Consider the following 16,021-nt stretch of genomic DNA (forward strand, 5'->3'; position numbering starts at 1 on the left):
CAGAGCCTGACGCGGGGCTCGAACTCACGGACCGCGAGATCGTGACCTGGCTGAAGTCGGACGCTTAACCGACTGCGCCACCCAGGCGCTCCTAAGTTTATTTTAAGAGAGGGAGAGAGAAAGAAAACTCCAGTGGGGGGGAGGGGGGGCAGAGAGAGAGAGAGAGAGAGAGAGAGAAAGAGGGAGAGAGAGAATCCTAAGGAGGCTCTTTGCCACCAGTGCAGAGCCCAGTGGGGGCTTGAACCCATGAACTGCAAGATCATGTCCTGAGCCGAAACCAAGAGTTAGATGCTTACCTGACTGAACCACCTAGGCACCCCTATTTCTTGTCTTTTTGATGATACCCATTGTAACAGGTGTGAGTTGATATCTCACTGTGGTTTTGATTTGCATTTTCCTGCTAATTAGTAATGTTGAACATCTTTTCATGTGTCAGTTGGTAATCTGTATTTCTTTGGAAAAATGTCCACTCAGTTTTGGATATTAATCTCTTACCAGTATATGATTTGCAAATATTTTCTCTCATTTGGTAGTTTGCCTTTTCATTTTATTGGCTTCCTTTGCTGTGCATCTTTTCACTTACCTGAGGTATCCATTGGAGCTCAAACGTTTTTACTTTTGATAACTTATTTATCTAGTTTTTCATTTGTAGATTGTGCTTTTGGTGTCATATCTAAGAAACCTTTACTCAGCCCAAGGTCATAAAAATTTATTGCTGTGTTTTTTTTAATGAGAATTTTCCTGGTTTAGCTCTTATGTTTATGTCTTTGATCCATCTGGGGTTAATTTTTGTGTTTGGTAATGCAGGGACTCAACTTCATTCTTTTGTATGTGTCTGTCCAGTTGTCCCAGCACCATGTGTTGAAAAGACTATTCTTTTCTCATTGAGTCATTTAGGTACCTTTGTCATTTGCCTTTTTTTTTTGATCTTAAAGAAAGCATTCAGTCTTTCATCAGTGAAAAAAAACGGCTGTTTTTCCTAGATGCCTTTATCAAGTTGAGGATGGTTCTATTCTTTGCTAGGACTCTTTTTTTTTTTTTAAATCAGAAATGGATGTTCAGTGTTGTCAAATGCATTTTTCTGTGTCTGTTGAGATGATTGTATGTTTTTTCCCCTTAGTTTGCTAATATAATGAATTACATTAGTTTATTTTCCAGTTTAAACCAACTCTGCATTCCTGCAATAAATACTACTTGTCTTTTTTTTTTTTTTTTATAAGTAATGTCTACACGCAATGTGGGGCTTGAACCCACAATCAAGAGTCTCATGCTCTTCTGACTGAGCCATCTAGGAGCCCTACCAAATACTACTTGTCTTGATATAGTATTGTTTTCAAAAGTTCTTGGATCCAATTTGCTAAAATTGATTTATCTATTTTTGCAACTATGATAGTGTGGCATATCAGTGTTAGGGTTGTTTTGTTTTTGTTTTGTTTCCTTATTATGTCTTTGATTTTAGGTTAGATCAGATGCTGTCTTCACAGGATGGGTTGGGAAATACTTCCTCCTCTTTAATATCCTGCAAAGGAGGGGTGCCTAGGTGGCTCAGTAAGTTAAGCATCTGACTTAATTTCAGCTTAGGTCATGATCGAATCCCGTTTTGGGCTCTGCACTGATGGTGCAGAGCCTGCTTGGGAATTTCTCTCTCCCTCTCTCTCTGTCTCTGTCTCTCGGAATAAATAAACTTAAAAAAAAAGATGGAAAAAATATTCTGCAAAGGTGCATGTAAAATTGATATTATTTCATCCTTAATTATTTGTAGACTTCACCAGTGAAGCCTTGTTGGCCTGAAGTTGTCTTTGTTGGAAAATTTTTAACTACAGATTAAGTTTCTTTAATGGATACAGTACCATTCAGGTTATCTTTTTGAATGAGTTTTGGTTGTTTGCTGCTTTTAAGAAATGTATCCATTTCATCTAAGTTGTTTTAATTTATTGATATAAATATCATAGTATTTTGTTATTTTAATATTTGTAGAATCTATCTATAGTCACCTCTCTTCTGATAATTGGAATTGTGTCTTCTGTCTTTTTTAAATGTTTATTTATTTTGAGAAAGAGAGAGAGTGAGCATATACAAGCAGGGGAGGGGCAGAGAGAGAGAGAGAGAGAGAGAGGGAGAGGGAGAGAGAGGGAGAATCCAAAGCAGGTTCCACACTGTCAGCACGGAGCCTGATGCAGGACTCTATCTCACAAACTGGAAGATCATGACCTGAGCTGTTATCAAGAGTTGGACGCTTAACCAATTGAGCCACCCAGGCATCCCTCTTCTTTTTTTTAACTGATCATTCTGACCAGTAGTTTAAGAATTTTATTGATCTTTTCAAATAACCAACTGTTTTATTTCCTTTCCCTTATGTCTTTCTGTACTGTTTCATTTATTTCCACTCTGATTTTTATTTATTCTCTTATTTTGGCTTTAATGTACTATTCTTTTAAAAATCTATTTAAATTTTTTTTTTTTTCCAACGTGTATTTATTTTTGGGACAGAGAGAGAGCATGAATGGGGGAGGGGCAGAGAGAGAGACACAGAATCGGAAACAGGCTCCAGGCTCTGAGCCATCAGCCCAGAGCCCGACGCGGGGCTCGAACTCCTGGACCGCGAGATCGTGACCTGGCTGAAGTCGGACGCTCAACCGACTGCGCCACCCAGGCGCCCCTAAAAATCCATTTAAACAGAGGTCATTGAGACCTTTCTTTTCTCTAATATAGGAAATTTTTGTGCTAAAAGTTTTCTTCTAAGAATTGCTTTAGGTGCAGTCTCCAAGTTTTCATTTATAAAATTTTCTTTTAGAAAGCTCAAAATACTTTCTTTTTAATGTTTATTTTTGAGAGAAAGGGAGAGACAGCGTGAACATGAGAGGAGCAGAGAGATAGGGAGACAGAATCAGAAGCAGGCTCCAGGCTCCAAGCTGTCATCACAGAGCCCAATGAGGGGCTCGAACTCACAAGCCGAGAGATCACGACCTGAGCCAAAGTTGGACACTTAACCGGCTGAGCCACCCAGGCGCTCCTGTTCTAAATACTTTCTAATTTTCTTTTTGATTTTTTTCCCTGACCCATGGGTTAATTTGAATGTATGTTAGTGTCCAGATACTTGGGATTTTCCTGGTCTTCGATTAATTTTATTTGTGGTCAGAGAACATACTTTGTCCTATGTTAAAGAAATTATATCAAGATATTTAGTAAATTATAGTATCTGTCATGATAAAATTATTTTATTAATGTTTTAACTATATTGAGACTTGTTTCATGACCCAGACATAGGTCTGTCTTGTTAAATCTTCCATGTAAACTTGAAAAGGAATGTTCTAAAAATACCAAGTTGGTTAATAGTGCTCTTCAGGTCTTCTATAGCCTTATTAATTTTTGTCTGTTCTATTAATATTTAGAGAGGGATGTTAAAAATTTCCCACTATAATTATGGAATTGTCTGTTTTCCCTTTAATTTCTTTTGGATTTGAATTCATGTATTTTGAAGCTCTTTTAAATTCACAGTTGTGTAGTATTGTTATATTCTCTTGGTAAATTGACTCCTTCATAATAAATGCCTTTATTCCTGCTAATATTCATTGCTCTAAGATCCATTTTGGTATTAACATAGCCATTTCACCTTTATTTTGTTTGTGTGTTTTTTTTACTTTCATTTTATTTCTAACCAACTTTCATCATTATACTTGAAGTCAGTATCTTGTCATCAACAAACAATTGAATCTTGCTTTCTTTAGAAGCCAATTTGACAACCTCTGTCTTTTAATTCTGATATTTAGACTATATTTAATGAGATTATCGCTATGGTTGAGATTTAACCCACTATTTTGCAGTTTTGTTTGTGTTTGTGTGTGTGTGTGTGTGTGTGTGTGTGTGTACTATTGGTTCTTTTTTTTTCTCCTTTTTTGAGTTGTTTTGGAATGAATTTTTTTTTGTTGCATTTTATCTTTTTTGTTGACGAATCAGCTTTAACTTTTTAAAACTGTTCTAGTGTTTGACCTGGAGTTTATGGTATGTATATTTAAATGATCATAGTCTGCCTTTAAGAAATACATATCATTTAATGTAGACTGTAAGAAACTTATAGTAGTATACTTCCATTGTCCACTCTCCTCCTTTTCTAGCTTTTGTTCTACTGTTGTGATGCCTTTAATTTACCTTTTTGTTTTTTAAGTAGGCTCCATGCCCAGTGTGGGGCTTGAACTCAACAACCCTGAGATCAAGAGTCACATATACAGATTGAGCCAGCTAGGCACCCCACACATTTACGGTTTTTGTTTTTAAAGTTTATGTATTTATTTTGAGAGAGAGAGAATGAACGGGAGGGGCAGAGAGAGAGAGGAAGAGAGGGAGAATCCCAAGCAGGCTCTGTGCTGTCAGTGTAGAGCTTGATGCGGACGTTGATCTCACAAACTGTGGAATCATGACCTGAGCCAAAATCAAGAATCAGACACTTAACCAACTGAGCCACACAGGTGCTCCCACATTTACCTTTTTAAAGAGAAAGGAAAAAAATTTCTTTTATGTATATCTACAAATTTACCATTTCTTGTGCTCTTCATTTCTTTGTGTTATGCCTAACTTACATTCGATGGCATTTTCCTTCTCTCTGAATGACTTCCATTAACATTTTTTTGTCTTTTGGAGCAGTCTTGGGATGATTTCCTTCTGATTTTTTTTTTTTTATTTAATATCTGCAAACATCTTTTTTCTCTTTTATTTTTGAAAGATATGTTTTGGGTTCTAGAATTCTAGTTGACAGTTCTTTTTTCCTTTCAGTACAGATCGTCCCTAACTTAGGATATTTTGGTTTTTGGGTGGTTTGAAAATGATACACATTTAGTAGAAACTGTAGTTTGATATTTGAATTGTCATGTTTTCCCAGGCTAGCTATATGCGGTACAATACTCTCTTGATACCAGGCAGCGAGCCACAACTCCTGGTCAGCCACACGACTATGAGAGAAAACAACTGAAATGCTTACAACCATTGTGTACGCATAAAGCCATCTGGTTTTTACTTTCAGTACATTATTTAATAAATTACCTGAGATACGGAACACTTTAATATAAAATAGGCTTTGTGTTAGATGATTTTATCCAGCTCTGGCTAATGTAAGTATTCTGAGCATTTTTAAGGTACACCAGACTAAGCTTTGATGTTCAGTAGGTTAGGTACAGTAAATGCATTTTTGACTTACAACATTTTCAACTTACAATGGATTTATAGGAACGTAACCCCATTGTAAGTTGAGTATGATCTGTATTTTAAAGATGTTGTTCCCTTGTCTTCTGGGCTTACATTGTTCTTGATAAGAAGCCTGCTGTCATTCTTCTTGTTTCCATGTATATATATAATGTGTCTTTTAAGTAATTTGTGATTTACTTTGATATAGTACTCTTCATATTTCTTGTGCTTGGAGTTCTTCGGGATTTATGGAACTGTAGGTTTATAGTTTCTATTAAATTTGGAACAATTTTGGTATTTCTTCAAATATACTTTCTGTCTTGCCTTGTTCTCATCAGAGGATATCAGTTACATGTTTATTAAGGTGCTTCAAATTTTCTTATCATTCATTGATGATATGTTCATTTTTTACCCACTCTTTTTACTCTTTCATTAATTAAATCATCTTTTGGTTATGTGTTTACCAATTTTTTCTCCATTGTTTGATTTACTTTTGTTAATCTTATCCAGTATATTTTTTGTCTTAGACATTGTATATTTTTTATCTGTAAAAAATCCATTAAAAAAGTATCTTCCTTGTGTCTACTTAACATCTGTCCTCTACTTCCTTGAACATATGGTATGTAACTATGACAGCTGTATTAATGAGTTTATCATAGTGTTGTTTCTGTGTCTGTTTGTATTGACTGAATTATGTTTTTCTCCTTTTCATACCTGGTACTTTTGGATTTGATACCACATATTATGAATTTTACATTCTTGAGCCCTGCATTTTTGTGTTTCTGTAAATACTCTTTGTTCTGGGATTTAGGTAAGTTACTTGGAAACAGATTCTTTTGTGTTTTTTTTTTTTTAATTTTTTTTAACGTTTTTATTTATTTTTGAGATAGAGAGAGAGACAGAGCATGAATGGGGGAGGGTCAGAGAGAGGGAGACACAGAATCCGAAACAGGCACCAGGCTCTGAGCTGTCAGCACAGAGCCCGACGCGGGGCTCAAACTCACGGACCGCGAGATCATGACCTGAGCCGAAGTCGGCCGCTCAACCGACTAAGCCACCCAGGCGCCCCTTTTGTGTTTTGTTTTTAATTTTAAGCTTTGTTAGGTGGAACCAGAGCACAATTAGTCTATCACAAAAATTTTTCCACTGTTGAGGCCAAACCCTTCAAAATGGTTTGTCCAATGCCGTGTGAATTATGAGCTTTTCCAATCTGACAGTTTTATGAGGGAATCCCATATGTAAAAGATAAAATCAGGGAATGATTGCTGAGAGCTTCATCTTCTCAGTATCTCACTATATCACGGAATATATTTGGATTTGTGTAATAAATACGAGAGGTTATCAAATTAATTTTTTCATATAATCAGTCTAGAGACTGAAGGAAGTAATCATGTGCCCATTTTAGCTTATTGCTTTGCGATCCTTAGCATGTGGCCCTGGATGGAAATTTGAGATTATTTTCTGTAATTTGAAATGTGGAGGTGAGCTACAGATTGAATGTATAGATTTGAGGGTTATCAGTTAGCTTGTAGGTAGTGGTGGTTATAATCATAGGAAAGTTTGCTCTTGCTCCAAATGAGCCAATAGAATAAGAGCAGTAGTGTAAGAATGGAACCTCAAAAAACACCATTTTTAACATCCAGATAGTGGAGGAAGGGATTCTAAAGAAGATAGGTGAAATGTGTGGGATGGGGGAGGGGATGGAGATCATGAGAGTGCATTACTGTGGATGTTTGTGTTTTAGTTACCAGCATCTAAACAGCCTTCTTTTGGAGAGGAATCATCCAGCAGTGTCATCCCCTCCCCCCACCCCCAGTATAACCTTTACTATAATATAACATAATGTCAAGAAGTAGGGAAGTTAGTTATATCTCAATAAAACCAGGGGGGGGCGTGCAGATTAGGAAGACAAGGTTATATATGGACATGTAAGCCTTGGCAAGGACATGTAAGCCTTGGCAAACTTGGCAAGCCTTGAGTTTATTCAATGTTTGATGGAAAACTACCAAAAAGTTTTGAGCAAAGAAAGAATTAACATGGTCTGACTTTATTTTTCCCTCTGTTTTTTTTTTTTTAATTAGTTAGCATATAGTGCAACAGTACTTTCAGAGGTAGATTCCTTAATGCCCCTTAGCCCATCTCCCCTCCCAAAACCCTTCCAGCAACCCTCTGTTTTCTATATTTAAGAGTCTCTTATGTTTGTCCTTCTCCCTGTTTTTATATTACTTTTGCTTCCCTTCCCTTATGTGCATCTGTTTTGTATCTTAAAGTCCTCATATGAGTGAAGTCATATATTTGTCTTTCTCTGACTAATTTTGCTTAGCATAATACCCTCTAGTTCCATCCACGTAGTTGCAAATGACAGGATTTCATTCTTTTTGATTGCCGAGTAATACTCCATTGTATATGTATAGCACATCTTCTTTATCCATTCATCCATCAATGGACCATACTTTATATGGACTTTTCCATACTTTGGCTATTGTCAGTAGTGCTGCTATAAACATTGGGGTGCACTTGCCCCTTCGAAACAGCACACCTGTCCCTTGGATAAATACCTAGTAGTGCAATTGCTGGGACGTAGGGTAGTTCTATTTTTAATTTTTTGAGGAACCTCCATACTGTTTTCCAGAGTGGCTGACCAGTTTGCATTCCCACCAGCAGTGCAAAAGAGAGTCTCTTTGTCCACATCCTCACCAACATCTGTTGTTGCCTGAGTCATTAATGTTAGCCATTCTGACAGGTGTGAGGTGGTATCTCATTGTGGTTTTGATTTGTATTTTCCTAATGATGAGTGATGTGGAGCATTTTTTCATGTGTCGGTTGGCCATCTGGATGTCTCCTTTAGAGAAGTGTCTATTCATGTCTTTTGCCTATTTCCTCACTGGATTATTTGTTCTTTGGGTGTTGAGTTTGGTAAGTTCTTTATAGATTTTGGATGCTAACCCTTTATCTGATATGTCATTTGCAAATATCTTCTCCCATTCTGTCAGTTGCCTTTTAGTTTTGCTGATTATTTCCTTTGCTGTGCAGAAGCTTTTTATTTTGATGAAGTCCCAATAGTTCATTTTTGCTTTTGTTTCCCTTGTGCCTGGAGACATGCTGAGTAAGAAGTTGCTGTGGCCAGAGTCAAAGAGGTTTTTACCTGTTTTCTCCTTGAGGATTTTGATGGCTTCCTGTCTGACATTTAGGTCTTTCATCCATTTTGAGTTTATTTTTGTGTATGGTGTAAGAAAGTGGTCCAGGCTCATTTTTCTGCATGTCACTGTCCAGTTTTCCCAACATCACTTGCTGAAGAGACTGTTTTTATTCCATTGGATATTCTTTCCTGCTTTGTGAAAGGTTAGCTGGCCATACATTTGTGAGTCCATTTCTGGGTTCTGTATTCTGTTCCATTGATCTGAATGTCTGTTTTTGTGTCATGATTTGGTTTTCAATTAAGGCTTTTTTTTTTTAGACCAGTTTTAGCCTCATAGCCAAATTGAAGAGAAGGTACAGAGATTTCACACATACTTTCTGCCCTATGCATATTCTCTTCCATTATCAACATCTCCGACCGCTGTGGTGTATTTGTTATAATTGATGAACTTAGATTGATACATTATAATCACCCATGTTCATACTTCACTTTAGGTTTCACTCATATTGTACATTCTTTGGATTTGCACAAATGTATAATGACATGTATCCATTATGATGGCTCTTCATACACATCCCTATCTCTCCCCCTGCCCAACCCTGGCAACCACTCATCGTTTTTTTTTTTTTTTTTTTTTTTTGCTGCCAGTAATTTAAAGAAAGATTGTTTTAAGTTTATTTATTTTGAGAGAGAGAGAGAGAGAGGCAACAAGCAGGGGAGGGACAGAGAGAAGGAAAGACAGAATCCCAAGCAATCTCCTGCACCATCAGCATAGAGCTTGATACAGGGCTCAAACCCACGAACCGTGAGATCATGACCTGAGCCAAGATCAAGAGTCAGATGCTCAACCAACTGAGCCACCCAGGCGCCCCATGCTACCACTAATTTTTCTCAAAAAAAAAATTTTTTTTTTTACTGTCTTCAGAGTTCTGCCTTTTTCAGAATATCATATAGTTGTACTCACGCAATAGCCTTTCAGATTGGCTTCTTTTACTTAGTAATATAAGTCTAAGGTTCCTTCATGTCTTTTCATGGCTTGATTGCTTATTTCTTTTAGGACTGAATAATAGTCCATTGTCTGAATGTATTACATTGGGTTTTTTTCAACGTTTATTTATTTTTGGGACAGAGAGAGACAGAGCATGAACGGGGGAAGGGCAGAGAGAGAGGGAGACACAGAATCAGAAACAGGCTCCAGGCTCTGAGCCATCAGCCCAGAGCCCGATGCGGGGCTCAAACTCACAGACCGCGAGATCGTGACCTGGCTGAAGTCGGACGCTTAACCGACTGCGCCACCCAGGCGCCCCAACATGCCCATACTTTTCTAGTCAGCCTGGGATTTTTAGGAAGTTCATCTAGCACTTTTATGGCTTTAATTTTCAAGGTCTTCCCATTAAATTTCTGGCAGGCTTGCCCCTGTCCCCATCTGAGACACCGTTCTCTTCCTAGCAGAGCCACTGGTTTTCCCCATTTGTTTTACCCTATTTTTCTTTTTATTTACAGTGTTATTCAGTGTAGGTTTTCATCTTTCACTCCAAATTAAGTCAGCACCTTAGCAACAGAGCTGCTGGATTTCAAGCCTGTCTTGTTTAAAGCTTTTATGCAGGGGTGCCTGGGTGGCTCAGTCGGTTAAGTGTCCGACTTCAGCTCAGGTCATGATCTCATGGTTTGTGAGTTTGAGCCCCGCGTCGGGCTCTGTGCTGACAGCTCAGAACCTGGAGCCTGCTTCAGATTCTGTGTCTCCCTCTGTCTCTGCCCCTCCCCTGCTCATGCTCTATCTCTCTCTGTCCCAAAAATAAATCAAACATTTTTGAAAAATTAAAAAAAAATAAAGTTTTTATGCAGACCAACCTGGGCTAGTGATGGGAGTATCTCCAAGTAGGAAGTCTGTAGACTCCCACTCCTTCCCTGAAGTTCTGGTAGTTTTCCATGAATAAATAATTCTCAATTTGTTGTTTACCTTTTGGCAAGTTCTAAATCCTTAAAATAGTTATTTTTGACAGTCTGTCCAGTTTAGTTCTTATTTTTGAAGGAGAGGATTTGCTGACCTTTTTATTCTATACTAGCTGGAAATCTAACCAGAAAGTTCTTTTTATTCTGTCTTACAAAATATACCTTGAATCCAACTCTTGTCTCCCATCTTCTGTGCTACCGTCTTATGACACTTTAATACATCATCTCTTCCTGGATGTTAAGTGACCTTATAACTACCTTTTGCTTCTTTTGTTGCCCTCTTGCAATTCATTCTTTTTTAAAAATAAGTGTTTTAGTTTAGAAAAGTTGTAGATTTACATAAAATTTCCACAGAGTACAGAACTTTCTCAGTTTCCTGAGAACCAGTTTCCCTGTTATTAACATCTTACATTATTGGGGCACCTGGGTGTCTCATTCAGCATCCCAACTCTTGATTTCAGCTCAGTTCATGATCCCATTGTTGTGGGATTGAGCCCCACGTTGGGCTCTGTGCTAAGCATGGAGCCTGCTTGAGATTTTCTCTTTCCCTTTCCCTCTGCCCCTCCCCTGTGTTTTATACATGCATGCTCTCAAAAATATTTTTGAAAAAACCCTTATATTATTATGATTGTGATAATTAATGAATCAGTATTGATACCTCATTATTAACTGAACTCCATATTTTATTTGGATTTTATTGTCTTTTTTCTTTGTCCCAGGATTCCATCCAGGATGCTACATCACATTTAGTTTTCATATTCCTTTCATTCCTCTAGGTTGTGACAGTTTCTCAAACATTCCTTGTTTTTAATGACCTTGACAGTTTCAAGGAATATTGGTGAGGTATTTCATGTCTCTTAAATTTTATTTTGGCATATGTTTTTCTCATGTTACTCGGTTTATGAGTTTTGGGAGGAAGACCAATAGGTAAAGTGTCATTGTGTATTAACCACATATTCCTTCCTATAGTTCCTGGAACATGCTAAGGTTTTTCGGCATTTGTAACTGCCATTCTTTAACCTTGAGAGTTTTCCCTTGACTCTTTATGGCTGGTGCCTTCTCAGTTTTTGAAGATTTTATTTACTTATTTACTCATTCACTGGGTTTGTTTCTTCATTTGATACTTTGTAGTTACTTGTATATCTTTGTCATTAAAGTATAAGCCCAAGAGTACAAGGACTTTGTTTTCTTTACTACTGTATACATGACACATAGTAGGCAGACACTAAAGTTTTCTTTTTAGAAATTATGAAGTGGCTGTCCTTTTTAGAAAATTTTTTAACGTTTATTTTTGAGGGAGAGAAAGAAAGCGTGCGCATGTGTGTGCGAGTAGGGGAGGGGCAGAGAAAGAGGGAGATAGAATCCCAAGTAGGCTCTGTGCTGACAGCACAGAGCCCCACATGGGGCTCAAACTCAAACCATGAGATCATGATCTGAACTGAAAGCAAGTTGGATGCTTAACTAAGTCACCCAGGCACCCCAGTTAAGTGGTGGTCCTTAAAGCACATGAAGTGGAAGCATGTACAATGTAGATGACTCTTGAACATCATGAGTTTGAACTACATGAATCTACTTATAGGTGGATTTTTTCCATACAGTACTGTAAATGTATTTTCCTTATGATTTTCTTTTTTTATTATTGTCATTTTTGTTTATTTTTTTATTTGAGACAGAGCGAGAGCACATGAGCAGGGAAGAGGGGCAGAGAGAGAGAGAGAGAGAGAGAGAGAGAGAGAATGAATGAATCTCAAGCAGGCTTCACGCTTAGCGTGAAACCTGACTCCAGGCTAGATCCCATTACCCTGGGATCATGACCTGAGCCAAAATCAAGAGTCAGACCCTCAACCGACTGAACCACCCAGGCGCCCCCTTTCTGATTTTTTTCTTTTCTCTAGCTTACTTTATTATAAGAATATAACATATAGTGTATGTAACATACAAAATATGTGTTAATCTACTGTTCATGTTATTGGTAAGGCTTCTCTAGTCAACAGTAGGCTATTAGTAGTTTTTAGGGAGCCAAAAGTTATAACACAGATTTTTGACTGCATGGGGAGGGGTCAGTGCCCATAGCCCCATGTTGTTCAAGGGTCAGCTGTAGATCACGTAAAGGACAAAGTGAAGAACACCTATATTTTAAAAGTAAATGGTTGCACTTGAAGTAAAGCATAGTGTAGTGTCGGTAAATTCTAGATTTGTCTTGTTTGGATTTTGCAAAAAGTGAGGGTTTTTTTTTTTTGTATTATTAGAATTGTTATAAAATTTACCATTTTAATTATTTTTAAGTGCACAGTTAAGTGACATTAAGTACATTTGCATTGTCATGCAGTTATCACCATTAGCCATCTCCTGGCTGCTTTTTATATTGTAAAGCTACAACTGCATACCCATTAAGCAACAACTCCTCCTTTTCCCCCAGTCCCTGGCAACCACCTTCTACTTTGTCTCTATGAATTGGACTTTTCTAGGTACCTTTTATAAGTAGAATTATACTTTTTGTTGGCTGGATTATTTCACTTAGCAAAATGTCCTTAAATTTCATCCAAGTTATAGCATATGTCAAAATCTTTTTTTTAAACTGCTGAATCATATTCCTTGTATGTATATACCATGTTTTATTTATCCATTCATCTGCCTCTAGACACTTGAGTTGCTTTTACTTTTTGCCTCATGTGAATAATGCTCTTATGTGAACATGGGTGTACAAATACCTGTTTGAGTCCCCACTTTCAATTCTTTTGGGCATATACCCAGAAGTTAATTTCTGGATTTGTGGGAGTGAAATTGCTAAATAATATGGTAACTTAATTTTTAAATTCTTTTAAGTTTATTTACTTATTTTTTTTAGTTTACATCCAAATTAGTTAGAATATAGTGCAATAATGATTTAAGGAGTAGACTCCAGTGATTAATCCCCTATGTATAACACCCACTGCTCATTCCAAGTGTCTTCCTTAATGCCCCTTATCCATTTATTCCATCCCACTACCCACAACCCCTCCAGCAACCCTCAGTTTGTTCTCTGTATTTAAGAGTCTCTTATGTTTTGTTCCCCTCCTTGTTTTTTATATTATTTTTTTTTCCCTTCCCTTATGTTTATCTGTTTTGTCTCTTAAAGTCCTCATTTGAGTGAAGTCATATGATATTTGTCCTTCTCTGACTGACTGACTTCGCTTAGCATAATACCCTCTAGTTCCATCCATGTTGTTGCAAATGGCAAGATATCATTCTTTTTGATTGCCAAGTAATACTCCATTGTATGTATATACCACATCTTTATCCATTCATCCATTGATGGACATTTGGGCTCTTTCCATACTTTGGCTATTATTGATAGTGCTGCTATAAACATTGGGGTGCATGTGTCCTTTCGTAGCAGCATACCTGTATCCCTTGGATAAATAACCTAGTAGTGCAGTTGCTGGGTCGTAGGGTAGTTCTATTTTTAATTTTTTGAGGAACCTCCATACTGTTGTCCAGAGTGATTGCACCAGTTTGCATTCCCACCAGCAGTGCAAAAGAGAGCCTCTTTCTCCGCATCCTCGCCAACATCTGTTGTTGCCTGAGTTGTTAATGTTAGCCATTCTGACAGGTGTAAGGTGGTATCTCATTGTGGTTTTGATGTGTATTTCCCTGATGATGAGTGATGTTGAGCATTTTCATATGCCTGTTGGCATCTGGATGTCTTCTTTGGAGAAGTGTCTATTCATGTCTTTTGCCCGTTTCTTCACTGGATTATTTGTTTTTTGGGTGTTGAGTTTGATAAGTTTTTTTTTTTTTTTTTAATGTTTATTTATCTTTGAGACAGAGACAGACAGAACATGAATGGGGGAGGGTCAGAGAGAGAGGGAGACACAGAATCCGAAGCAGGCTCCAGGCTCTGAGCTGTCAGCACAGAGCCCAACACGGGGCTTGAACCCACAAACCATGAGATCATGACCTGAGCCAAAGTTGGAGGCTCAACTGACTGAGCCACCCAGGCACCCCTGATAAGTTCTTTGTAGATTTTGGATACTAACCCTTTATCTGATATGTTGTTTGCAAATATCTTCTCCCATTCTGTCAGTTGTCTTTTAGTTTTGCTGATTGTTTCCTTCGCTGTGCAGAAGCTTTTTATTTTTGATGAGGTCCCAGTAGTTCATTTTTGCTTTTGTTTCTCTTGCTTCCAGAGACATGTTGAGTAAGAAGTTGCTGTGGCCAAGATCAAAGAGGTTTTATCTGCTTTCCCCTAGGGATTTTGATCGCTTCCTGTCTTACATTTAGGTCTTTCATACATTTTGAGTTTATTTTTGTGTATGGTGTAAGAAAGTGGTCCAGATTCGTTTTTCTGCATGTCGCTGTCCAGTTTTCCCAGCACCACTTGCTGAAGAGACTGTTTTTATTCCGTTGGATATTCTTTCCTGCTTTGTGAAAGATTAGCTGCCCATACGTTTGTGGGTCCATTTCTGGATTCTCTATTCTGTTCCATTGATGTGAGTGTCTGTTCTTGTGCCAGTGCCATACTGTGTCGATCATTACAGCTTTGTAATACATCTTGAGGTCCAGGATGGTGGACCTCAAGTTTTAGTTTTCTTTCTCAGGATTGCTTTGGCTATTCAGAGTCTTTTCTGGTTCCATACAAATTTTAGGATTGTACTAGCTCTGTGAAGAATGCTGGTGTTATTTTGATAGGGAAGTTGATTTATTTTTGAGAGAGTGAAGGAGGGAGAGAGGGAGAGGGAAGGAAGGGAGAGAGAGAGAGTGAGTGAGTGAGCGAGAGAGAATGAATCCCAAGCAGGATCTGCTCTATCAGCACAGAGCCCGATGTGGAGCTCATCGTCATGAACTGTGAGATCGTGACCTGAGCCAAAATCCAGATTTGGATGCTGAATTGACTAAGCCACCTAGGTGCCCCTTAATTTTTTATTTTTTGAAGAACTGCCATAATGTTTTTCTAAGTGACTGCACCATTTTACATTCCCACCAGTAGTGCAGAAGAGTTTCAATTACTTCACATCTTTGCCAACCTTTATTATGTTTTGCTTTAAGTTTATTTGTTTATTTTAAGGAGAAAGAATATGTGCACCACATCCACATGCAAGCAGAGGAGGGACAGAGAGAGAGGGAGAGAGCAAATCCTAAGCAGGGTCTGCACTGTCAGCCCAGAGGCAGATGCGGGTCTTGGCTTGATCCTGTGGCCTCATGACTCTGGGATCATGACCTGCACCAAAATCAAGAGTTGGATGCTGAACTAACTGAGCCACCCAGGTGCCCCTTGATAGTAGTTATCGTAATGGGTGTGATATGGTATTTCATTATGGTTTTAGTTGGAATTTATTTCCCTAATGATTTGTGATGTTAAGCATCTTTTCATATTCTATTGGCCATTTGTATATCATCTTTGGAGAAATGTCTATTCAAGTCTTGTGCTCATTTTTTATTTTTTTATTTTTTATTTATTTATTTATTTACTGCTTATTTTTGAGACAGAGACAGCATGAGCAGGGGAGGGGCAGAGAGAGGGAGACAGAATCTGAAGCAGGCTCTAGGCTCTGAGCCATCAGCACAGAGCCTGACGTGGGGCTTGAATTCACAGACCGCAAGATCATGACCTGAGCAAAGTCAGACACTTAACCGACTGAGCCACCCAGGCGCCCTGTTGTGCTCATTTTTTAATCACATTATTTGTTTTTTGTTGTTGACTTGTGAGAATTTATTCTGGACATTAACCTCTTCTCAGATCAATGATTTTTAAATATTTTCTCCCATTCT

At 38.0% G+C, this 16,021-nt stretch overlaps 1 protein-coding gene across 1 annotated transcript in view; it reads left to right on the forward strand.

Annotated features, from left to right (window-relative positions):
• Positions 1-16,021, forward strand: part of MAP3K2 (mitogen-activated protein kinase kinase kinase 2) — a 94,585-nt gene that overhangs the window by 27,206 nt on the left and 51,358 nt on the right. The gene's annotated exons all lie outside the window — the stretch shown is intronic.

This window comes from Felis catus, chromosome C1 (assembly GCF_018350175.1).
Source record: "Felis catus isolate Fca126 chromosome C1, F.catus_Fca126_mat1.0, whole genome shotgun sequence".
Classification (NCBI taxonomy): domain Eukaryota; kingdom Metazoa; phylum Chordata; class Mammalia; order Carnivora; family Felidae; genus Felis; species Felis catus.